This window comes from Macaca mulatta, chromosome 12, assembly GCF_049350105.2.
Source record: "Macaca mulatta isolate MMU2019108-1 chromosome 12, T2T-MMU8v2.0, whole genome shotgun sequence".
Lineage (NCBI taxonomy): Eukaryota > Metazoa > Chordata > Mammalia > Primates > Cercopithecidae > Macaca > Macaca mulatta.
Window position 1 is genome coordinate 81,718,020 of NC_133417.1, and position 26,423 is coordinate 81,744,442.

Below are 26,423 nucleotides of genomic sequence, written 5' to 3' on the forward strand. Positions count from 1 at the left end.
CAAAAACAAGAGCTCTTGTGGATATCAGATTATACAAAGTTGTACACAGAATAGCCACTACTCTATGTTGTTCTGCAAACAGCCAAATTCTGACCCTCCACCTGTGCTCAGCAGAGACTTATGCTACTGTGCTCTACATGGTAGCCCCCACTTTCCATGTTCTGTACACCCCTGCTGGAGACTCCGCCATTGGCTTACTCACTGTGCCTTATAAGCACGATGCAATGAGCATTCATTGCCTCCTTCGCTTACTCATTCAGCAGTTCTGCTGTTATCAGTTAGCCACAGCTAATGTTGTACATCAAACCACACTCAAACTCCATGGCTTAACAGAAAAATCATCTATTCTCTCTCATATATTTGGGTTTGGCTGATCCAGGTTCAGTTCAGCTGGGCTTGATTTCAAGCTACAGATTGGGTCCAGATGTGCTCCTTATGTCTTCTTCACCCTCTTTGGACCACCAGGCTAACCAGGACATTTCTTCTCATGGCAGAAGCAGAAGAAGGGCCAGCCCATCTACATAAGCACATTTGCAGGCTCTGCTTATATCAAGTCTACTAGTATTCTATCGAGCCAAGCAAGTCACAGGGCCAAACCCCACGTCAATGAAGCAGAGGTACCGCCTCCATGGAGGTACAGAGGGGCGGGAATTGGGGATGGTGGGCAGGGAGTGAATATTTGCTAAATGATAATCTAATCTATCACAATGCTCCAGCCCTAACTTAAATGGTCAGTAAACAAGTCATGGAATATAGTCAAGAAAATACCAAAGGAGCTATTTTTGCCTGAAACAGGCTGCTCTGACAAGTTTATGTGGAAGCATACATCCATGTCTCATATTGTGGGACCACGTGTACAAATACTTCACATCTAAGCATTACCACTTGCCTTCTTGGTCAGCTCCCAGCTGATTTTGTTTGAAACAGTCACGACTTACTCAGTGAGGGATCTCTGGTTTCCAGAATCAATTCTGCCTTGTCTTTCAAGAAATCATTCCTGCTTTCTCTGCCTTGTATTCCATGCTGTTTGAATCGCTTGAACTTACTTTCACTGTTGCCCCATTTGCAAATCTCCTGTGTTCAGACTTCCCTGTTGTACCAAAATGTTTCTGAGAAGTCTGTAATAGCTTTCCAAATTAAAAAAAAAAAAAGGAAAAAACAGAGGTCCTTTCCTATCACTCTTCTTCCAGCTTAAATTGTGTGTATGTATTAATATATATGTGTATGGGTATATTTGTTTGTATCTATAGAGAGAATATGTGTGTGTGTGATGTAATTATTACTCTTATTGCTGGTGACGGAATAGAGGTTAAACAAACAAAAACAGCAAAGACACATATACAGCGCGCTCGTCCCTTCCTGCAGGTGAGGAGAGTTGTAACACTATATTTGGGATCCTTCTTGCTTCTATTGTTCTGCATTCTCTTTGATCTGAAATAGTAACATAGAAACTTTCTTTCACAGGGACAAAGATATCCTTTTTAGCCACGTGTTTAATTCTTCAATGTCAATATTTGCAGAAAACATAAGCACAGCATGATATTGCCTTGGAGTTGTTGATTAATCCCATTCGGAAGCTTCGGTAAGTTTTTTTTTTTATCTTCAGCTCATCATTAGTCTGGTAATGGTGTGTGTGCCTCTTTCAGTGAGTGTATTATTGTATTGCCCCAAAGCCTAATAAGGACGACAGTGAGACTTTATTGTGGATTAAGTTTACAGACTTCCTCATTCCCATCCAGTTCCATGGGAGGAATGACTTAATGTCCGGAGCTGCACGCCCCGGCCATAGCGAATAATAATTAAGGATTAAACGCCTGAGCTATATTCATTTCCACCCCACACCTTCTCCCTATCTTTGCCTTTTTTCCCCTGTACTAATACCTCATTAAAGATGGCGCTCTTCCTGCTTCTTCTTCACTCACTTTTCCCGCGCCAGGGAAAATTGTTACTTAATAGCGCAAGCGCAACATGACGTCGTCCGACCAGAGAAACCGAAACTAACCTGGCCACGCCCTCAACAATGAGATCATTTCCGCCTTAGCCCAACCCCTTCCCTTCCAAGTGTATATAAGGCAGTGCATTACCGCCATTAAATGAGACTTGATCAGAGCACTATCTTGTCTCCATTTCTCGTGTCTCTTGTTCCCCAAATTCCCACCCCCTCCTCCAGGGCCTGCTCTGACTATCCCGCCGGCCGGGATAACTTAACTCAGCTTCCATGGGAAACAGAGACCAGCCATAGATGCCTGAGAGGAGTAATGATGGCACTGATTTAATCTCCAACCTAGAGATATGCCAGGGATGTTTGTCACCTGTTTAAGAAGCTAAAATGTCACCATGGAGTCTACAGTTCTTTGATAACCATTTCATCTACAAAACAAAGGAGGCGTGTGAACACATGAAATGAAAAATAAGAGACACTGTGAGCTAGGGGAGCCCTGAATGCCCTGCGGGAGTCTCTACGTCTTGGGACACTGAGGTCCTCTCCCAGGGCTGGGCACCAGGACTCTCTCATTGTGCTCACCCTTTTCCCTGCCTCACTCTGGCTTTTGGATGAGAGGAAATAGAATTGAGAAAATATCAGAAAAGTTTCTCCATAAGAGAAAGGCAAACCATTTTCAGTCTCCTAACCACTCTTCTTCATTTCTTGAGGTTTAAACCAACTTTAATCACAAAGCCATGAGGCCATTGGTTTTCCCACCCATTCACTACAATGTGGGATCAAACATTTTCTTTTTTGTGTCTGTTTATATGATAACTTATGTAGCCTGCAGACTTTCAGAGCGATACAGTATTGGTTTCCTTCAAATATTAGAGCTTTACTCTATTTTATTTTCATTTCCCAAAATATAAAATCTGAGTCCCTTAGCTTGGGATCACTAAGTACCAAGAAATCAATCAGCTGAGTTAAAGTGGCTCACAGAACTTGGGACAATTATAGCTTCTTGCAAAGCCAAAAAGCACTTCTGAGCCAAGGTCATTCAGTAAATCTCAGCTAAATAAAAATGTCATTAAGTTTTGTAAAGCCTTTTTGCTGGGCAAGAAGTAAAAAATAACTTACAAACCATTTGAAAAACCCTAAAGGTCAGTCAGACTTCTCTGAGCAAAGGCTTCATCAGGCTTCTGCCTCTTACTGAAAGTCAAAGCATCAAATATCCATCGATTCTTGAGCCCTCTTTATTCTCCACCCAGAGCTGAGCCCAATGCCTCACAGTCTGCCTGTTTCCAATTCCTCTGTGCCAGCATATCTGTTAATGTCCCAAGCGGCTTCCTTTACAGCCGCGTGATCATCTGTGTATTATTAACTAATCGCAAATTAAAGTCATTACTTGGTGCTTAATTTTATGTAACATTTCTTTGTAATGTGTACAAAAGAAATTTGTTTTTAACAGGAGTTTTGTAAATAGCATGTGCCATGATTAATTAGAGAATGAGTCTGCTGATTTGAAATTCAGTGCAACCATTTTCTTTAGAAATAATTTCTTAAATAACATTTCAAGGTGTGTGAGTCTTCAAAAGAAAAAGTAAGCATCTTGCATGGATTGTCCTAATGCTCCATCTTAGATATTGTTTAGACTTTACCTGCTAGAGAACTCGCTTTTATTTTTCTCAAATCTATAGGCACTGTAAGGAACAGCAACATTCAAAGGGCTATTATAAATCCTTTTTGGAACAAGGCAGAGTATAAATGAACAAACTAACAAACAAACGGGCAAATCCTCAAATACTTGGAGGTCAGTTATATTTCAGTATAGTTTGCTGTCCTCCAACTACTGTGCTTTTTCTCTTCCTCTTACACCCCAAGTGCATTCCTGCCTCTAGGCCTTAGCACTTGTTCCTTCTGCCTGGTCATCAATCCCCCTGGGTCTTCATGTGGCCTGAACTTTAGTCAGGGACTTTTCTGATCATTGTAGCTAAGGAAGTTCCCTGCCCCAGCCCCTATCACATCACTGTGTTTAATGTTTTATTTACTGAACAAATCACTCTGTGATATTACCTGGCTTTGCGGTTGTTTCTTTCCTCTGTCTCCTCCTATGAAATGTAAGATCCTCAAGAGCAAAAACTTGTCTGCCTTGTCCTCCCTGTATCTCTAACACCAAGAACAATGTCTGGCACATTAGTGGGTGCTTAATTAATCTCTGCAAAATCAATGAATGGATTGCATTGCTTTCACAAGCCAATAATTAACCATGCCCCTAATGGAGAGAAAGCATAATCGGCTTTCCAAGTTTTCTTGAGGGAACAGAAAGAGAAATTCAGTATTTGTTGCCTAGCCGTGAGATACCTTGCAATGGATTGAAGAATTAAAACATGAACAAATTAGATGATGGGAAAAGCAGGAAGTAAATGTTGTAACTAATTGCTTAGTTTGTGCGAACACCAGACGCCCCCTGAGAAGTGAAGCCTTCAGTCACTTGGCACCTCCTGCCTTTAGGAGCCCAGCAACCAGTTGAACTGTTCCTATTAAAATGACTTGGCCAAGCCATTGTCTTTGCTGATAATAAATTAAAAGATCTGAATAATCTTTCAACTTTCATGTACTTAAAACCGGATTCTTAGGGTTGATATGGTGTTTCTGAGCAAGAATTAGATGCGGGTGCAGGTGTGATATCACAAAGAGTTTCTGACCAAGATAATAAAAATTAAGAGGTATAAATTTACATGTTATATCATACTACATTTTAGTTTTGTCTTCAAAATAGACCAAAGTCTTCCTTTCTCCCCAGAGTCTCATGCCTTTTAAAGCTCTCCTGTAATTCTTCTTTTACATTAAGTCTAAATTGAATGGATGGGACCTTGCCTGGCAATATTAATAAGATTTTAGCCTGGGTCCAGTGGCTCATGCCTATAATCCCAGCACTTTGGGAGGTGGAGGCAGGGCATCTCTTGAGGTCAGGAGTTCGAGACCAGCCTGAGCAATATAGCAAAACCCCACCTCTACTAAAAATTTTAAAATTGGCCAGGTGTGGTGACCCATGCCTGTGGTCTTGGCTACTCCGGAGGCTGAGGCAGGAAGATTGCATGAGCCCAGAAGTTTGAGGTTACAGCAAACTATGATCACACCACTCATCTGCAGCCTAGGTGACCCAGCGAGACTCTCAAACAAACAACAACAATGACAACAACAAATGATTATTTTGCCCATTGTGAGTAGAGTCTGGAAAATGTTTATTTTCTTTTTCTGTATACTTAATGTGAACAAAAATTTAGGTGGCTCAGTGTGCAATGAGTTACAATTGCCACATGTTCAGATTCCATCTCTGCCATTTACTAACTGTATAAACTTGGGCAACATACTAAAATGTCTCTGAATCTGTTTTTCTCATCTGCAAAATGGGCTTAAGATAACTCACACGGATCAAATGTCAAGCATTTGTTTTCATGTAGTCACAAGTGGCAGTTCTTTTACTTTTTACTTTTGGATTTTCAAGTGTAATCTAGAGAGTCATCTCCAATCCTGGTTATAGATTAATTCACCCAGGGCTTTTTCCCTCCAATATTTTAGATGTTTTACCTTTTACACATAAATTTCTCATCCACTTAGAATTTTTCCTGTTATTGGCCAGGTGCAGTGGCTCACACCTGTAATCCCAGCACTTTGGGAGGCTGAGGCGGGTGGATCACAATGTCAGGAGATCGAGACCATCCTGGCTAACACAGTGAAACCCCATCTCTACTAAAAAAAAAATACAAAAAAATTAGCTGGGCGTGGTGGTGGGTACCTGTAGTCCCAGCTACTTGGGAGGCTAAGGCAGGAGAATGGCATGAACCCGGGAGGCGGAGCTCGCAGTGAGCCAAGATCGCACCACTGCACTCCAGCCTGAATGAAAGAGCAAGACTCCGTCTCAAAAAAAAGAAAAAAAAAAAATTGTCCTGTTATGTAGTACATATGTAGTAAAAAGGAGTGGCTTCAATTTTATCTCTTTGCACACAGCTACCCTAACACCATTTATTAAAAGTTCCATCCTTTACTTACTAATAAGAGATACCACTTTTATCATATATTATTCATATGCAACTAGGTATGCCTTTGAATTTTCTATTTTTTCCATTCTTATGCTTATTCATTAACACCAAACTATTTCAATTTTAGAGGTTGTGTTTTATTACAATACCATTGCTCTTCTTTTGAGGCATTTTCTAGCTATTCTTGCATGTTTATTCTTCCAAACAAACTATATAATCAATTTATCTAGCTCTAGGAAAAATGTGATGAGATTTTCACAGGGATTACATTAAATATTTAAATAAGCATAGAAATACCTAAGATATTTATGATACTTTCTGTGTGACTATCATTTACCTTTCCAATTGTTTAAATCTAATTTTGTACCTTTATGAGTGTTTAATAATTTTCCTAATACTGATTTTGAACATTTCTTGTTAAGTTTACACTGAGGTATTTTGTTTTTAGCTATCAGACACACGGTCTTCTATTCCATTATATCTTCTAACTGGTTTTGTTTGCATCTACTGATTCAGGAATCATGTTGTTATAGTAGTACTGGTATTAGTATTCTGAAACTGTCGTGTATGTAGTGTGGGGTAAAGCAAGAATATGCATATGTTGGTGTCATTGAGAACTGGAATTTTCAGCTTGGGTGAGAGTAGATACAACTGTAAGATCAATGAGGTAAAAATGCTGTAGTCCTGAAAATAAATGTGAGTAGCAATACTAATTCATAATGTGTTTTATGGTTTAAAAGCATACATTTTTGAGTTCTTTCCACTGGAAAGGCCGAGAAACAATGGCCAACCTACTACTACTAGAAATGAGCACCTCCAGAACCCTGATTGCATCTCTAAAAACTATTTTCCATCAACAGGAACCCACCTCTTAGAAATATGGCTGATTCGCCAACAGACACATGAAAAAGTGCTCATCATCACTCACCATCAGAGAAATGCAAATCAAAACCATAATGAGATACCATCTCACACCAGTTAGAATGGCAATCATTAAAAAAATCAGGAAACAACAGGTGCTGGAGAGGATGTGGAGAAATAGGAACACTTTTACACTGTTGGTGGGACTGTAAACTAGTTCAACCATTGTGGAAAACAGTGTAGCAATTCCTCAAGGATCTAGAATTAGAAATACCATTTGACCCAGCCATCCCATTACTGGGGATATACCCAAAGGATTATAAGTCATGCTGCTATAAAGACACATGCACATGTATGTTTATTGCGGCACTGTTCACAATAGCAAAGACTTGGAACCAACCCAAATGTCCATCAATGATAGACTGGATTAAGAAAATGTGGCACATATATACCATGGAATACTATGCAGCCATAAAAAAGGATGAGTTCATGTCCTTTGTAGGGACATGGATGCAGCTGGAAACCATCATTCTCAGCAAACTGTCACAAGAACAGAAAACCAAATACCGCATGTTCTCACTCATATGTGGGAATTGAACAATCACTTGGACACAGGAAGGGGAACATCACACACTGGGTCCTATTGTGGGGAGGGGCAGGGGAAGGATAGCATTAGGAGATATACCTAATGTAAATGACGAGTTGATGGGTACAGCACACGAACATGGCACATGTAAACATATGTAACAAACCTGCACGTTGTGCACATGTACCCTAGAACTTAAAGTATAAAAAAAAAAAGAAATATGGCTGATTCAAGATCTGAGACAGGAAGTTTATTAAATGAGCCTGGAATATATTGTCATGCCAGGTATCAAGGATGCTATGAAAAAGTAGTATGATTCTGTCCAAAGAGGATCCAACTGGCCAAAGATGGGATAATTTGAGCTCTTCAATGGAATGATAAATGAAATGAATTCAATGGAAACATATCAAGTATATATAAATGTAAGTTCAGAATGATATCAAAAATCTAAATTCATTAGTCATCTTTAAAGAACGCTACAGGATTGTGTTAAAAAAAAAAAAAAACTGGCCTCAAAGTAATCAAATAATCAAGGGTAAGTTTCTCTTTATAGAATTTTTCCAGCTAATAAATAAATGAGGATGGAAAGAATTGAGATATCAGCATGTTGCAACCTTCTAATGAATTAATGGCTCTGGACAGTGTTCACTAATGGCTGCTAAACACTAGAGAGAGACACTTAGACATTATGTACCTCCTAACAGAAGTGCAGAACACTATATGTGCATTATTCTTGACAAAAAATAATAATTGAACTTGAATCTGGTCAAGCTTCTAAATCCAACTACCAGTTTACAGCTTACAATGACATAGGAACATGTTAAACATCACAGGGATGCCATCAGCAAACCAAACTCTGAGAAATTCCAAGACAGTCAATTTCTTCAACAATAACTTAAACAAGTTGCAAAGGCGAGGTAGGAGATATGGTTGAGAAACTTATAATTTTTTTTGGCATGCAAACATTCATTTGACTTTATTTTAAAGGCAGAGCAGAATCACATTCACTTTCTTAATACTATCACTATAAACAGACTGTATTTTGGAGCTCTAAATTCGCTTTGGAAATTTTTGAACAGTTGACTACTAGCAGCCCAGCAAGCTTTTTTCTTCCCTTCCAGGCTCTCCTGCACTTTAGTAGGGAGGAGGTAGTGTGTTGGTGACAACTGATGCTAAATAAATAGTGCGTGGTTTTGCTTGCCAAACCCTTTCCACCTCCTCTACAAGCAACAGGGAGACTTGGCTTATTCTTTATCTAAAGTATCTGAGTCAACAAGGAGGTTATCAGACACAGAGAATAGAGGGACGCTTCTGTTGTAGATAATTGTAAACATTAAGAATGGAAGAACTTGGAGCTTAAGTGTTCAGTCCTTCTTTTGCTGACCAGAGAGAGGTATGCTAGCAAGAGAACTCAGATGCTTGGTCCACTGAAGCACCAGTGTAATATATTCAATTCCTTTGATTAAAAAGTTCTGGAAAAGCCATCTCTGGGTGGAGAAGGGAAGTGAGTTGATTACAATGATGGTACTATAAAAGGCAAATCAAAGCAGCAAACAGCAGGCAATGCCCCTTTCCTCTTGAACTCCAACAATCAGTCCACTCCTGTCAGCTTTATAGACCAAGCAAAGTCAGGTGGGAGAGTGGGGGAGGATAACTGGGGTAGAAAAAGGAGAAGGCCTTTGTCCAGACCTGTGGACCACTTCAGATATTGTTGTTTCCCAGCACTAGTCAAGGTGGTTATGGGGGATTCAAGGTTTAAGACTCCATTTTCTGGCCAGTGCAGTAAAATGGCATAAACAGCTGATCCTTTAGAGGTATACCATGCAGATGTCATGTTCTTTTCCAATTGCACCTTCCATGGTTTAGAGGCATAGATAGCTTCCCCAATGATGCTCAGCCACTTCCTAAAAGCAAGAAGCCTTTCTTGGAAGACAGGAACAGTTAGATTATCTTTAGCTTGTCCAATGTTGAGACCACAATTGCCTCTTAAACTTGCAGTCTGAAGCAGTTCCAAAACCATTTCAGATTCACTTGCAAAGTCAGTCATTGCCATGTTGCAACCATTGACCCAGAATTTCTTGTCAATGGTGGTACATGTCTCTCACTTGTGGTCTTGCGATCTCCCCAGCTTAAGTTTCTCTTGACAGTTGTAGTATTGTCCATGGTGACAGGAGCATTTCTGACCCCATCGGTCATTTACTACCACCTCTTCCTTGATAGAGCTATCATTGTAGAGCCAAGTTCAAATAAGTATCAGGGCATGCTCACTTTATTAGACCAAATCATATCAGAAATCATATCAGACTTGTGCCTGTTAACAAGATCATATAGCCATGGCATTGTTTTTTTCACCACCAAAATGCTGTGTTTTGAAGCCATTTTTTTTAAATCAAGTAGCTAAAGTGAATGGAACCATTCTAATAAGTGATAGAGTTCACAGTGTATGTTCCTCTTCCAGACAGTTGTTTCTAACTCACCAACTGGTAGGACCCCCATGTCCTTAGAATTTAAGTTCTAAGACATGACACTCAGCCAGTTTGTGATGCTTTGTATCAGGACTACATACTTGGCCTCCAAATCCTGGAAGAGATTGGCCCACTTGTCCATTCAGCTGGAAGAAGCCTACTGTGAACTGCTGCCCAAAGTCTGCATGGCTGAAGCCAGGCAGGTAGTGGTGATACATGAAGTGCTGGTAGTGGATCTGTCTTCACCATTCCAGAGCCACCAGCACCAAGAACACTCCCCAGTGCACAAACACTCTGAAACTGGTCTCATCAAATCAGTGTGGCAGCAGCCAGGAGTCCAGCCTCGGCCAGTCCAGAGTGTACCTGCCTGGAGCCCCAAGCACCCACATGGCAGCTCCACGCACCAACAGCAGCAGTGGCAGCAGCGCGGGGGCCACTGCCAGCAACCTCATCTAGTGAGCCCTGGAAGCCTGCAAATTAACAGAGACTTTTACTCAATTAATCCTAATGAATAAACCTTGTTTGGATCTCAGTCAAGCAAACATACTTATGTTTGTCATGCTTTAAGGAAAGCAGTATGTTGTTCGTGGAAGCAGATGGAATCTGTTGTGGAAAGCGGAAAGAAAAGAAGTTGGGGAGGGGGAGGGTGAAGGTTCAGGCCAAATGAGCTGGTGGTGGTACTTTTCACAACCTGTGTGGTGGTACTCATTACAACCTCATTTATTATCCATTGTCTTCAATTTGCTCCTTGGGGAAATAGTTTGGTCTAAATAAAAGCTCAGAATAAGGATCTAGAAAAAGATTAGCTATATTAAGCCATGCACTCCAATTCAACTAGAGATAAAACAAGAAAGAAGGCATATCTCCAAATTCAATTCTCCTAGCTTCAGTTATGTTTTATGGAGAACTTATGTCATTCACAAAAGAGATGTAGTTTCCCCAGGGGAGACAGCAGGTGTACATTTTCTCTCAAGGTTATTTAATTGCTGTCAGGAAGACATATGATTAACAAAGCCAAATGCTGGAAATATGAAGTACAGACAATTTTAAAGTTGTTTATATAGTTGATTACAGTATATCATACAATGTGTTTATTTGCCATAAACCTGCCTATCACAAACTGTTTCCACACCTGTGTATCTTCACTAAACTGCCTATTGCTTAGCTGTTTGTGAATTCCCAGCTATGTGGATGGCCAGCAGCTGGACAGGGGGCAGCTTCCACTGGTGGCCTCTCTGAGCCACCTCCAATGTACAAGCTTCACACCAGGGCTTTGCACTCTCCAATCTAGGGTTGAGACCTGCTGGCCCATTGCGTCCCCTGCTTTGATGACAGCCCTATGGAAGGAAATCAGTACGGAAATGAAGGGCCTTTGGGGTTCCTTGCTGTCCTTTATGACATCCCACTGAATGTGAGGCCCACCATCTGTCATCTGTGGGATACCGTTCAGAGATAAGTAAGGAGTTGAGAGCAGGCATTTAGAACTGTCAGAGCCACTTGGCAGCATGCATTTGTGTATGAATCTTAAAATTTTGAAAAGGGACTTGAGTTTTATATGTATTGGTTTTTTATTTCACTTTAAGTTATGTTTATTACATTTTGCCAAATATCAGTCTGTGACTGATTAGAAGTAAAAAAACCAGAATTGATCCTTCACTACAGATAGTTTGAGATGCACTGGTATAGAGTGATGGCCCCAAAGCACGCTGCATCCCAGGGCTTTACCCTGACATTCGACAGTTCCAAGCGGACAGCAGATGGGAAGAATGTGATCCACAAGGATGGCTTTTGAAAGCATCTCTCAAAGGTGGGGAGCAAACACTCAATCTACTGCACATGTGTTAGGTTCATTCCAGGGCAAGGCAGGCCTAACAAAACCAGCCCAGCTGACCCCTAGTCATGGCATAACTCTTAGGCCTTTCAATACTAGCAGCAGTAGTAGTAGTAATAGTAGAAGATGAAGATACAGCTAAGACTTATATAGGACTTATCTGTGGTCCAGGTTCTGTCCTAAATGCTTTGCCTTGGCAGCATGCGTTTCTGAGAAGGGGCAGAAAGTCGCTCTCTTTACACAGAGTCTAAGAAAGCTTATGTAGACTTACTATAAGCTACAAAATAGCAAATGGTCTTCCTTTCTCTTTGAAGTGATATATATTCGAGCCTACACATGTACAGAGAAGTATAGCATCCAAATCTGTTCACAGTGATTCCTTGTATAGCCATGAAAATTTGCTAATGACTGGGTATTTTAAAACATCATGCCAAATATGCTAGCTATATTACATATGCCAGATATACTAGAGACAGTAATTAAAGAAATTTAATACCCAGGAAATAAGAGTTTGTGTGCAGATACTGGTCATGGAGCATATCTGGAAAATTAGTACAGAAACAGCATTCAATTTTAGAAAATATAGAGATACTTTGACCAACGTTTTGATTCTCTGTTGCTGCACTTGGAAATTCTCAGGCATGAAACAGAGACAAAAAATATATAAGAATCAAAGATAACAGAACAAAACTTACATTACTGCATAAAGACATTATCCAAGACCAAGTCATTTGTCATTTATCTACTAGTTTACTCACTCCAAAAAGATAGACTGAGAAGCATTTCAGATATTTCTGTGTTCCTTCCTGCATCATTAGGGTTTGTAAAAATGTTTGAGTTTTCTAAAGTCTATATTTAACAGTATATTAGAGAGTCTATTCACCCTATTCCTCTAAGAATGAGCCTTCTTAGGCTCATTTCTTATATCGTGTAAAGAGAGCTGCTTTCTGCCTTCTCCAATAATCTCTGCAATAGCCAGAGCTACCCCAACTATTGTTGGCAGCCAGATTCCCTGCCTGGCTTTGACGTGGTCAAAAAATAGTTAATCACACGTTGATTTTCAGTGTATGGTTGTAGGGAGGATTAAGGAGTTCACCCTGGGGAAACATAAATGGTGGTAGCGATGGGGACTAGTTCCTTACCTCACGTTTCCATGGCCTCTGTCCGTCATCAGGTTGTGTGGACAAGCTGGTGCTTGACTCTGCACGCACAGTGGATAGTTTCAAGTCCAGTTGAGTAGGGAGGGAGATGTTTCCCCTTCCAGCCAACTGGCTAAAATTTCTTCTTCTTCTCACAAATTTAAGCCTAGCAGTAAAATGGTAATGCTAAATCCCAATCAATTAGTATTCACTGGAAGCCCATAACATTCCAGAGCCATGATTCTTGCCCTTGGGAATTTTACCCTAATGAACTATGAATCATAGGAGAGCCTTCTCCACATTAACTCTGTGTACCCTTCCAGATGAAGTCATGGTTGTAGCCTACCCTAAAGGTAGAGAATCCAAAGGAAAAGAAGGCCAATGCTGCCCAAGACTCAAGGTGTGCTAGTGAAATGCCAAGAAGAAAAAGACATTTACTATTTAGTGGGGATATTTCCAGGAGAGAAATTTCCAGCTTGTACGAATAGCATAGGAGGTCACCAGCCTCAGGCAGATGGTAGCTGTGAGGCCACACCAATCCTTCTGTCCTCATATTGACAGAAAGAGGCCTCCACTCGGGAGCTCTGGTGGAGGCCTGGCCACATTTGGGAGCCTGAGCTGGAGACAGAGCCACATCCTGTGCTTAGTTTGAGCCCTGGTCTTTGATTTTGGCTGGCAGAGCCTGAAACCCTTGATGATGCAGGGATGAGCACATTTCCTGAGCTTGGAGTGGTCAGTGCAGGCAAGTAGTTTGCACTTAATGCCCTTTGGGATCTTGGGCTTGACCTCCTTGGACTTCACAAGGGCCCTGATAGCCTCAGTTGATTCACTCGTGGCCTTGACATCACTGACCTGCATCTTCTTCCGGCCCTTCTTGTGCTTCTTGGCAAAGTGCATGTTCCTCAGGAACTTGGGCCCACCCTTTTAAGGGATTTACATCTTTGACATAGGGGTTTCTTGATGCCATTTCTGTTCCATTTTCAGGACTAGTTGTGTGTAGTGTGGTTCTTGGACTTGGCCCTATTTACACAGTAGCCCAAGGCTCCCAAAGCAACTAGTAGCAGTAGAGAAAGAGTCCACCCTGTTTCTTTGTGCTATTTCTTGTGTCTCTGTTATAATAAGAAATAAAGTAACTTATAAAATACCTTCAAAAATTGTTATTGTATCCCCCCAACAAGGTGATAAGATAGATACTAATATCTCCATTTTACTGACAAGGAAACTAAAACGCAGGAAGAATACATCCCTTCTTGAGGTCATGCAGAATTAGGGCCTTAATTGAAGTCCTTTTCCTTCAACCCCCGTGCTTTTTGCCATTATAGCTGCCTTCACAGTCTTTCACTGGATTTTTTTTCCTTTGGGTATTTCACAGTCATCTCAAATTGAATTTATCCAAAACAAAATGCCTAATTTCTTCAAACTGTGTCCTTCTCCTGTTTTCTATATAAGAAATCTGCAAGTCATTTTTGATACCTTGTCTCTCTCACTTTCCCATATCCAATCCATCACCACGTTATGACGATTATACCTCCAAAACACCCCTCTTGCTACTTCTATCTGGTTTAAGCACTCCAGATAGTTGTTAAATAAGTGTCGAGGTAGAATATGTGTAATTAAGAAGGATACCAGGAAGACAAAGTAGCTGGGAAGTGAGCTAGATTTCCTCTTAAAGATTTTGAAAGGTCTCTTCAAAAAAAAAAAGAAAAAATGTTAAGCTCATGGGCCATCATATTTGCTTTACTATATCGTGTAGTATTAGTACATGTAGTCATAGTAATATCTTAAATTTTCATTTTAACTTCCCTAGGTGCAACTGAAATTCTTTCTGGAACAAAGCAGTTAAAATTAAATCCATTGTGGTTTAATAATAAAGTAAATGAATGCCTTAGATCAATTATCTAGTTTTCTTCTCACAACTAAACCCTTTAGCATAGGCAAACAGATGTTATTATAATTTATAGATTGAAAACTGAGGTTCAGAGAGGCAAAGTGACTTGCCCAAGGTCACACAGCGAGACTAGACACCAGAATACTCATGCCAGCAAGAGTGTTTTTTCCTAGTAAGCTCTGCTAACTTCTTTAACACATCCTCTCCTCATATTTTAGTGCCGAGACAACACCAAAATAGAGACTAGAAAATGTGGCACATATTCACCATGGAATACTATGCAGCCATAAAAAAGGATGAGTTCATGTCCTTTGCAGGGACCTGAAGCTAGAAACCATCATTCTCAGCAAACTAACACAAGAACAGAAAACCAAACACTGCATGTTCTCACTCATAAATGGGAGTTGAACAATAACACATGGACACAGGGAGGGGAACATCACACTGGGGCCTGTCAGGGGGTTGGGGGCTAGGGGAGGGATAGCATTAGGAGAAATAACTAATGTAGATGATGGGTTGATGGGTGCAGCAAACCACCAATGTAACAAGCCTGCACATTCTGCACATGTACCCCAGAACTTAAAGTATAATTTAAAAAATAGAGAATAATATAGGAAATTCACTGATTTAGCAGAAATCTGTGGCACATACACTGGCTCAGAGAACATAGTTGTTGTTGTTCCTCCTCCCCCTCCTCATCTTCTAGAGACTGTGTGCACACTCCAACAAATGAAAACAAAGACCTTAATAAGAAACTTTCCGTATTGGTAATATGACAATTCTGAGTAGGAAAGAAAAAAAAAAAAAAACCGTAATGGCACATTTCTATGATACTCTTTAGCACACTGATTCTTTCTGCCCTGGATACAAATCGTGCAATAAGTGACTATCAGTCTTGCTGAACCTTCACTCAAAATATCTTCTGAAAAACGGTCTTTTCTTATGGTCCTTCTTGTAGTTAGAAACTATGTCTTTTAAAGAAATTCAAGAAGCAAGTCAAAGCAATATTTTAATTTACTGTTTGCAAGGATTGGGTTGGGTCACTCCAAAATATAATCTTTTTTTTTTTTTTTTTTTGTCAGCTCTATAGCCTAGGCAAAGTGTTTCTTTTCTCTCCAAGTACATGTCATTGAAAAATTTACCACGAAATTCCTAAAACCTGGATCTTATGCTAAAGTGCACTCCTAGCAGTGCAGACAAAGGTAATGATTTAGAAAATCTTTCAGTGATGTGGATGAGAATGAGTATTAGAGCAATTCCTGGGCAGCAGAAAAAGACTCCAGTACTTACATAATCCCAGTGTACACACATGGCTTCTGCTACAATTCTTTTTTGTTAAAACTTACCTGGCTTTGCACAAGACCTCAAATGCGGTGAATTCTAGATAACACCTAATATTTATTCATGCCATTGTCAAGAGCATCTTTGCAGTTCTTGCCAAGGTCTGTCGTTGAATGTGTTTATCCAGCTGCATGGCAAAAACATAATACACAGTCATCATTTTACTCAGTCACCTACTCAATATTTTCTTCTATGATTAAATTAACTCATAAATATTACACTTTTAATGCGAGAAAGCCATGGTTCATACAGCCAGTTGAATAGTTGTTTGTCCATTATCTAATGTTGCTGGGCACTCAGTCATTTCATTATGGAGTTTGAAATAATGAAAATCATTGCATTTACTTAACATGCACAATAAACAGACCAGGATCCCTCCAAGAGCTCCTTTATTATGCAGTGCAAGGCCACAGAGGAAATTTTGTAAGCAGCACAAAGAACTGTGGGGGCTGTGTTGGAAATGATTTTGGTGTATACAAGCAAATCTGCTCTAATTGTCTAAAGCCAAGGACAGAAATGCTGGCTCGATTTGCAGCTGGCACAATTTCTGGCTCAAGCAAGTAGAGTTGCAAATAAATACACACATTTTGATTTTGCTTATACCTGATTCACTACCAGATTGTGCCCAGAACCCCTCTAGGCTATTTCCACGTACTATGGCATTTTTGAGACCTCTTCCTCTAAATATCCAAACCCAGTCTGGTTTTTTAAAGCAACCTACAGCAGGTCTTACACATTAATCTCCATAGTGTAAAGATTGAAGCTTGAGGACAAGAATCTGCCTTTGCCCTCCAATGCCAGCCCTAGTGACAATAGCATCATATGCATCCACATGGATACCCAGCCCTAGAGACAAGAGACACATTCCGTAGGATCATTATGAAATCACCTCCTGAATGGAGTCTTTATAGCTGGCACTGCAGGGCAGTTATCTTTTCTCGAATTATATCCAAATTTTGCTCAATCATTCTGGGAATAGCCTTGGTTAGCAATTGCTCATAATGTCAATGCTTTTGAAAACTTTTTACTGTCATTTTATTGTTTTTATTTCAAAAATAAAACTTAAAGGAGCTTGAAAAGTAGATTTTTAGATGATCACACAAAGGCCTGATTTCAGTAGTTTCAGTTCTGTGCATTTTACTTTATGTGCACCCACTGAAATTAGCCAAAATTAATCCATATCTGAACAAAGACTATGGATACAAATGAGCCCTAACTTCTGAGACTACTCAGTGCAGTGCACTAGCTGAAGCGTTTGGAATGCATTGGCCCTGGGAGGCGAGGAAGTTATAGCAAACAACATATGGGCTCTAAAATCTGGAACTATCCAAGACAGAACAAGAGAGCTATTTTCACTTTCCTTGTTCCATTTTTTTCCTCCAGAAGATGAATGATTTCTAACCACATTTTACTCTCATCTTTAGAGCTGGATCCTGAAAGAACCAGGTTGGTTTAAAATGGCTGGTGGGTTTGCAGGCCTGTCTGATGATTACCTCATGCATCTGTGTCATCTGCTTTCCTTGTTGTGTGAAAACACGGTGAGGAAATGTGTAAGTCCACTGAATTGTTCCCGACTCTTTTATTCACCTTTCAGCATGCTAGTTCCTTCCCTTGGCATTGATATCATTATGCATTTGTCAAAGATAAACTGTCACTTTAGGGCCTCTATTATGTGCAAGAATTGGCAGCAAATTTTACCACTGGGATTTGCTTATATCCTCTGTATGTTATTGTACTTCTTTGGCATTCAGTAAATTCCATGCACCCACTTCTTTGATGTTCATTCCAGCCCCTAAATGTGGAAACAATGACTAAAATTTTGGATCAAAGCATCCCATAGATGGCAAGCAACACAGCTCTCTGATAATTCACTAGAACAGAGAGTATCTCCCCTCCCCCACTAAATCTAGGCCAGTAGTCCTCCAAGAACAGCTCTGGCTTCCCCAGAGCTGCAAGGGCATGTGAGGAAGTTGAAGAAAACGACTCCAGGGTTTTAGTAAAAGGAAATAAACTAAACTGGATAGCTCTTTGAAAGCTCCCGGCCATTTCTAACTATAGGGAAAGCAAACCTTTTTTCCAATTCCTTCACCACGTTCTTTTTCCTGGTCCTGCTCTAACTAGCACTTGAACTGGGCCAGCCTTTTTTCAGCTTGGAAAAAGACCTATTTTTTCTATCATGTCAGCCTCACAAAATGGCCTAGATTTTTTTTTTAAATGAATCTTTAAAAGGAGAATTAAAGGGTCCATGGACTGAGGAATTTTTTAAGTAATTGAAAAATCACAGAACTACCAAAATCTGAACTAGTAACTTTTGCAAACTGGAATTAACTGTCTGGAACACACTTTCAGTGTATACTTGTGCTTTACTCCTGGGATGCCCGTGCAAATAATTACTTGATTCAATTTATTTCACAGGTCAACTTTGACTCATAAAAGTATTAAAGCAGGTAACCCCCCAGGGATGCCAGGAATACAGATGAGCAAATAGATATAAAACTGTTGTAAGCAATTGGCAGGGTTTGGGGGTGGGTATTTATAAATCTAGGTTATTTATGGTTATGTTTTCACTTCACACCATTTAGTATCCAAAATGTGCTAGTTATAATTAATACGCAATGTTGAGAACTATTATAGAAGTACCATATTCCTTTTAAATATAGTGAAGAAAATAATTGTGTTTGAGGAATCTCATCCTGTGTAAATTAGAATTCCCAGTAGAGTGGCATAATTGAAAATTGGGCTGACTGCACGGAATGGGGAACACGATAGTGCATATTCCATCAAAAGGTAGCGCACCAAGGTGGCAACTGACAGCTCTTAAAGTAAGTTTCAGATTCTCTCTCTAGATAGGAAGTTTTTACTGCCTGACATATGCAATAGTGACATCCAGTGGTTGTAGAGATAATTACAAGTGTGTCTTATTTTAAAATATATAGTTTTATGTTAGAATCAAATATTCTGTGTTGTCCAATATTGTCTATATTTTGTATTTGGAAATATGCAGGTCAATAATTCAAGCTAGATACCAAGTAATGAAAAATGCACTGTTTATCTACTAAGCAAATTCCTAAGTCTTGTTATTGTTACCTTCTTGTGTTTTAATTTTAGTAAACTTACAATAAGTCTACTCTCCAAGGGTCTCTCTGGCCCTCCTAAGCACACTGGATGTCTTTACAGGCATAAATGGGATGGTGTGCATACTACACAGACAGCAAAAATGGGAACTGCATTTTACCAGTAAATACTGGAGAAAAGGCATCTGTGATCCTGACATGTTCATTGCTGCAGAATTGCTCTAAGAAGTTCATTAAGATGTTTTCTAAGTCATTGAAGAGAAATAAGGATTCAGAAAGAAGGAAGGAAGGAAAATAAAATGAAAGAAAAGGAGGGAAAACGGAAGGAAAGGAGGAAGGAGGGAGGGAGGGAAGGAAAGAAGGAAGCGAAGAAGAAAAAAAGAAGGAAGGAGGGAAGGAAGAAAGGAGGAAAAGGAAGGAAGGAGAGAAGAAAGATGACTACACATTAATCTTTATTAAGTCTTGGCAATGAAGATATTAGCCTCCTAAAGAAAGTATTGGTTGTTGTTTTGTTTTTTTTTTTTAAAGACGGAATCTCGCTCTGTCACCAGGCTGGAGTGCGTGGAGTACAGTGGCATGACCTCAGTTCATTGCAACCTCCGCCTTGTGGGTTGAAGGGATTCTCCTGTCTCAGCCTCTTGAGTAGCTAGTACTACAGGCATGTGCCACCACACCCAGCTAATTTTTTTGTATTTTTAGTAGAGATAGGTTTCACCATGTTGGCCAGCATGATCTCGATTTCTTGACCTCATGATCCACCCGCTTTGGCCTCCCAAAGTGCTGGGATTACAGGCATGAGCCACTGTGCCTGGCCAAGAAATTGTTTAAAATTGCACTTCAACTGCCAGGAAATTAAGGCAAAAATAAATTTTTTTCACTAAAAAATAAATCCTGCAGGCACACCTGTAGTCCCAGCTACTCAGGAAGCTGAGGCAGGAGAATCAACCACTTGAACCCAGAACTTCAAGGCTGCAGTGAGATGTGATCACTCTACTGCACGCCAGCCTGGACAACAGAGGGAAACCTTGTCTCAAAAAATAAAAATAAAAAATTGAAAACGACTGCTACTACCAGAAAGAACCTAGAACAGGGCCACTTATAGGAACGTGCTTCAAAAGCATCTCTGTCCTCCATGATGAGGAAGAAATTTAACAGAAGCCTGTGATGTCATTGGCCTGTATGTCGATGCTGAGCACACCAGGTGACTGCACACCAACTTCCCAGAAGCCACACCAGATACACTGTCATCTGTGTCAGGCTGTTCCTCAACCTTAGAATCCCTAACTATTGGAGGGTTTCTTCCCTCAATCACCTGCCTTTTTGAAGCTGGAAACCATCATTCTCAGCAAACTAACACAGGACCAGAAAACCAAGAACCATGTGTTCTCACTCATAAGTGGGAGTTGAACAATGAGAACACATGGACACAGGGAGGGGAACATCGCACACTGGGGTCTGTCAGGGGGATGGGGGACTAGGGGAGGGATGGCATTAGGAGAAATACCTAATGTAGGTGATGGGTTGATGAGTGCAACAAACCACCATGGCACGTGTATACCTATGTAACAAACTGCACGTTCTGCACATGTACCCCATAACTTAAATAAATAAATATTCTCAGAATGGGAAGAACTTAGAGGCACCCTCTTCCATTTCTTCCTTGCTGGAGGAGAAGAAAAAACCAACAAAACAAATAAACAAAACATTAACTCCAACAGAAGGTACTAAAATCGATATGTAACTCCATAAACACACACACACACACACACACGCACACACAGAAAATGTGTTGGATTGGTAGAGTATGTGTGCATGAGGCCTGTTATTTGCATTAAGCAAAGAGCCCTAGGACAAAGAGAAAGGAATAGCCTCCTTTCACTCTGAGAAATGCTTCCCATTTGTGTCAGTGAGAGTTAGGGGAGAGGTGCATTGAGACAGAGCAGGTGAGTCGGCAGCCTTTAACCAGGTTGGTGTGCTTTTACAAGGGCTTTGAACTGCAAGCTGGCTTATGCAGATACTAAAGTCAAAGAATGCCGCCCTCCAATACACACTGTCTCAGAGTACCTTCCCTCGGAGATTGCTCTGGCTTCTTGCTTCTCTTAGTCATTTTCACAGCAGGACTTTATTGGGATATATGGAAGATTAGCATGCCCGGGTCTCACCTCTCCCTTTAATTCTGCAGGAGTCTGTTATCTTGTGCTCCCTGGAACTCTGACTGGATGATTTCTGAAGTCGAGCTGGAGCCCAGCTAGAGGGAAGGTGAAACTTCCCGTCAGCATGCAGGGCCTTCTGCACCCACGCTGCCACAGCCACCGCATTACCAGCTCCTGCCAGTCTGAGGAGCAAGAGGCTGGCATGAAGAATCAGTTCCATTCTTTCCTCCCTAAATTTAGAAAAAGCCTGTTTTGTAAAGCTTTCTTCAGTGTTTCAAGAAAAAAAAAAAAAAAAAAAAAGCAGTTGCACAACATGCATATCTTCTCCTGGCCTGCAGCTCGAAGTATAGTTTTACTATGGTATATAATCTAATAATCCATTTAATTTCTTTAGAGAGATGTTATATATACAGGTGGCATTTGGGTGGAATCACATGCCATAAACCTGTCTGCTCCTATCCAGGTTCAGAATACAGAAGAAGAATCTGTTTTACAGGCCTTCTAGAATTTTTACATGGTCAATTGGCTGGTTTTTGTATTCTGGAACATATGAGAGCATCTGCAGGGAAAAATATATATAAATCCTATAAAATGGTGGCAGGACTTCTGATTTACAGATAGTGCTGGTTTGAATTTTCACAAAAATATTTAGCTATAGGACAATGTATTAGGCGTATTCTTAAAGGTAAATAACTGCAGCCAATAAAAGTTCGGCCTATAAAGGGTCCTATCGTCTACTAGTTTTCTGCACCGAGAATTACTACCAGTATAATCATGGCTCCCTGCACACTAATATTTCCTCTGATACAGTATGATCAATGTTGTGGAAAAACATTTATTATATTTCTTCTAGCTACTTAAAGGCATTACTGAATTATGGGCATCACAAAACGAATCCACTGTGCATTTTTTCTTTATGTGACGTTTTTACAATCTTCATTTTCTGCTTTGCAGCCACTGAGCTATAGAGATCCACACTTCGTCCCTCTTACAACTGCCACTGGGGCCACCCTCTCCTTTCTGCTTTATTACGTCTGAAATGCACTTCATATGATAACATTCCTTTTCATTCTATACTGGACTCTCATTTGAAAGGAAGAAGTTATGAAAGAAATTAAACAATCAGTGTTGTTAATAACAGTTCTTAATCTCCTTACTTAACAAAGGTTATGAAGTTTAGACTGAGAAAAGGACAAGGGGAGGAGATGGTATTTTACAGATCATTCCAGAAGAGCTGATGAACTCTGAATGGGTGTGGGTTTTGCAGTTTTGACATTTAACGATTTTATTAACATCTTTGCTTCTCATGCACCTTAAATCCACAGGATATGCAGCTGGGAGCGAGTGTCCAGCCAACAGCCCGTGTCTCAGGCCCTGCCAGGGGATGAATCAATTAGCAAGAGAAGCAATGATGCAAATACTCCGAGGTCACTTGGGATGCTGTTTGCCTTTTTGATAGAGAAAGCATGCCATAAATAACATCACACCTCAGGAAATCATTCCAGGAGGCCTCGATGCCGGCAGGGCTGCTGCCGGGGACGGAAGGAATCGTTTGCTCATTGTGTCTACTTCCCCTAGCTCAGTCAATGGGAGATTTGTAGTAAAATCAAAGTATTTAAAAGGAGGACAGTTGTGGTAACAGAGGCATGTTTAGTAATTTTTTTAGTACCAGAACCTGTGATTTATGACCCAGAGTTACAGCCAACTTTATTACAAAAATGACTTCACCCATAATAACCTTATTCAGGGCCCTCTGGAGAATGATGTAGTACCCAACAGCGTTATAATCTAGCAAATATTCAAACACAGTTCCCGCCTCCGCCTCATTTCCAACCAACCCCTCAGAAGCAGGCTTCCCCCTTTACCTGCTGGGAGAAGTGGGGTCCCGGGCAAGGCTTTGTGCTCTGTGTGTGGGAGTTTGCCTGGATCAAGCATTTCTACTAAGCCAGGATAGAAAGCCGCCTCCTGGGGTCTCAGTCATATCTTGTCCAACCTTGTGCCCTGAGGAGTAATGAGCAGAAGACACCCACTCACCCTTCATTTCCTCTCTGTGCTGAAACTTCTTCCTTCCCTGTGTTCCCGCACTCCTCCAGAGCTCAGATCCCCACCCCCTGAAAGGAGCTCCAGTAAGCTCCCTGACATTTTTAATTGCCATGGTAACTGAGGGCTGCTCTAAAACCACCAGGGCTGGGTGTCCAAGCAGGGTCCCCTGGGCGTACCGGGATCTAGGAACTAGCCCTCCATCTTATTAAATTCCAGTGTCAGTTCCTAGCAATTGTTTTAAATTTACACCCTCAGAGTGGCTTAGTGGGATTACATGTCCATTTGCATTAAAACAGGTTTCTGTCATTAAACTGCCATACAATAAGCTTCCTTGGGACAAATTAATGAGCTCTAAATATCATCAAGTAGAAGTTCACTTCAAGACAGGGCAACAAGGAGGGGGGCGGAAGGAAGTGGCTGCTCAGAATCTCATGGCCCAGGAGAACCATAAGTGCCAAGTAAAGAAGGGTCTTGTCCCGTTTCTTCACTGTACGATAAGTGGTCCTGATTTAGAGTCAACTGGGGAGATTTGGCGATATTCTCCCTATTCGCCAAAATCCTATAGCTCATCTTCTCTTGTGCCCTCTTCCAAATATGACTTTACCCTTGACTTTGCTGAAATTTGCTGATGCAACACTGGCCTCTTGTCTCAGTGACAGTGTCTCAGCCTCGTTTTCTTTGTCCTGTTGTTCCTCTGTCCTTGAGGAACTTGTGTGCATCCGCGTGGCCTGGGAACAACACGCACACAACGCAGCACCACGTGTAGCTTGAACGAGTGCTCCCTAACTTTGTTAGTTCCCACATACTTTGCTAAAATGCATGTATGATTGCTACTGAACTGTCTGGTCCTCAGACCTTATCAGGACCCTGGAACAGGAGTCCTGATCAGGACCACCTTTCCTAGTCATCAGGAGCAGAATAGGAACAGGGAACAGTTTCGCTTTTAAAACTGAATTTGTCCTGCTCACAAGAATCACCAGAGCTTGTCCTCACAAATAATATGTGTGTCTAAGTAGAAATTTTTCATTAAAACCAAATAAACCCCCAAACCTTCCCTTATGTAAAGGAGATAAGAATGGCTGCTAGACAGACTTCTTGATCCACAGAGGCTGTGATCTCATTTCTGTGTAGCCTTAACAGGGGACAGTAAAGTATGATTGAGACACTGCTATATTTAGGAATGACAAGATGAGCATTATTAATAGCTTAATTGACATTAAGGCAATTACCCCTACCCTTATTACAGTTTGTAGAATTACACAGAAAATATTGGCTGGGGCCTTTTTTTCCCTAGAGCTACCCAAGGATACAGCATTTTATTTCATGCCAGATCCCGGCTTTGACATTAGATACTTAGCCATAGAATGATTCCAGTAAATCATTATAAATGCATTATAATAAAGATGTTATGAGCTATCAGATATTAACCCCCAACCCCTAAAGAGAGATAAATAGTCCAGTTGCATGATTCCCACTTTTGTTTCATAAGAAATAAGCTTTTGCAAAGAGCAACTGACTAATGAATTATAAAATGGTGTGTTGAGCTCAGATAATTAAACAATGCATTTTAGTGTCTAGTGCAGGATGAACACTAAATCATACACAAATAAAAAAGGTAAAAATCTGAGCCCCAAGCCTAACTCCTATTTTTGAATAACATTAAGGTTGGTCTACAGTCCAGAAATGCTTCAACTATTTTATCTGATTAGAGGGGCATATCAAGTATAAGATCAAGGCACAGTAGGTAAACCAAACCAAGAGTCAGAACAAAAACTGTGAAGGTGCTAATTTCAGATAAGCCCTCAAGGTTATTTTAATGGAGATTTTACATGGAGATTGCTTTTTCCCCCAAAGTGTTAATGGGGCAAAAGTCTAGAAGGACCTGGAAGTTTTCAAGTTTCCTTATACTTTATGTTTTCTTTGAACTCATAATAAAGCATATTAGTGGGAACAGGATCTATGGTATTGGTGGTGGTCTTAGCCTTATAGTGTTGGAAAGACAAATGCACATCCTAAAATCTTCTCTAGGTTGTGGAGGTGCAGGGATGAGGAGGGGTTGGTTTGGGTTTCAACCATTATCCCCAGGTGGTGTTATCACACCCAGCAATAATTCATCTAGTGGTCAACCACAGATCACCATGACATTTTCACCAGTGGTCCCCAGACAGGGCTGGTTTGCCATTGGCTGCCATTTCCTGGCATGTCATAGATTTGCTGCGTGATTTGAAGCCGTGCTTAAGCACATCCTGAATACATTTTTTAGTCTTCCAGCATCTCAAAGACATGGTGACCACCTCAAGGTAGTCTCCTATTTCTTCGTCAAATAGCACGTCATTAAGGACTGTGTGGCCAAAATTACAGATGGTCTTGGACTCTGTATGGGCAATGACCACCTGTGCTGGTAACCAAGGCTTCCCTGGAACACCTGGAAACATACCATGCAGCCAGTCCTCTCCTGTGCTCCAGTCAAGCTGAACCACACAGCCCGATCCTCCCTCCACTTCCCTAGCTCCATGTGTTAGCCACTGCAGGTTAATTGATCTAAGGCTTATTTTCTTCAAATATAAAATGAAGATAGTAATGCCTACCCATAGGGTTGTGTGAACATTAAATGAGATCAGTTATGTAAAGATCTATGCAGTGCCTTTTACAGAGTATGCCCACAAATAAATGTTACCTGTTTCATTTTAGTTATCTATGTTTAGCTATCTTTGTTTTTCCTATCCTGCTTCTTTTTGCTCCACTATACTCTTACATCCTAATTCTCTCATACACACTTTGCTGTGTCTAGCACAGTGCTTTGCTTGTGGTGCACACTCTACATGCTTGCTACCCTGAACAATATGACGGCAGTTACTAGTAACAGTTAATGTTTTCTGACCACCTACATGAGCCAGGCACTATGCTAAGTATCATCGCTTCCTTTAATTCTCACAAGCATATGAGACAAATACTATTTTAATCCTCATCTATGGGAGATTAAAGATTAAAGATGTTCTATAACTTGCCTAAGGTCACACAAGCTCTTAAGTGGATTGTCAAGATCCGAACTCAGAACTGGTCTGGATTTGAAAT

General features: G+C 40.6%; 1 long non-coding RNA gene and 1 pseudogene across 3 annotated transcripts in view; one reads left to right on the top strand and one right to left on the bottom strand.

Moving 5' to 3' along the window:
* The window catches only part of LOC106992627 (uncharacterized), a 320,901-nt gene extending 295,597 nt beyond the window's left edge, over window positions 1-25,304 (top strand). Inside the window, exons 9-12 of one of the 3 annotated variants that reach the window (XR_013401885.1) lie at window positions 466-634; window positions 1,251-1,365; window positions 1,465-1,582; window positions 22,631-25,304. This is a non-coding gene — a long non-coding RNA (uncharacterized LOC106992627). Of the gene's footprint in view, window positions 1-465; window positions 635-1,250; window positions 1,366-1,464; window positions 1,583-2,170; window positions 3,338-4,964; window positions 7,634-22,630 lie in introns of those variants that run through there. The other 2 variants (XR_013401887.1, XR_013401886.1) reach the window with 2 other exon arrangements.
* LOC144333552 (tissue alpha-L-fucosidase pseudogene) lies at window positions 9,006-10,094 on the bottom strand (annotated as a pseudogene).
* Window positions 25,305-26,423: the final 1,119 nt, after the last annotated feature.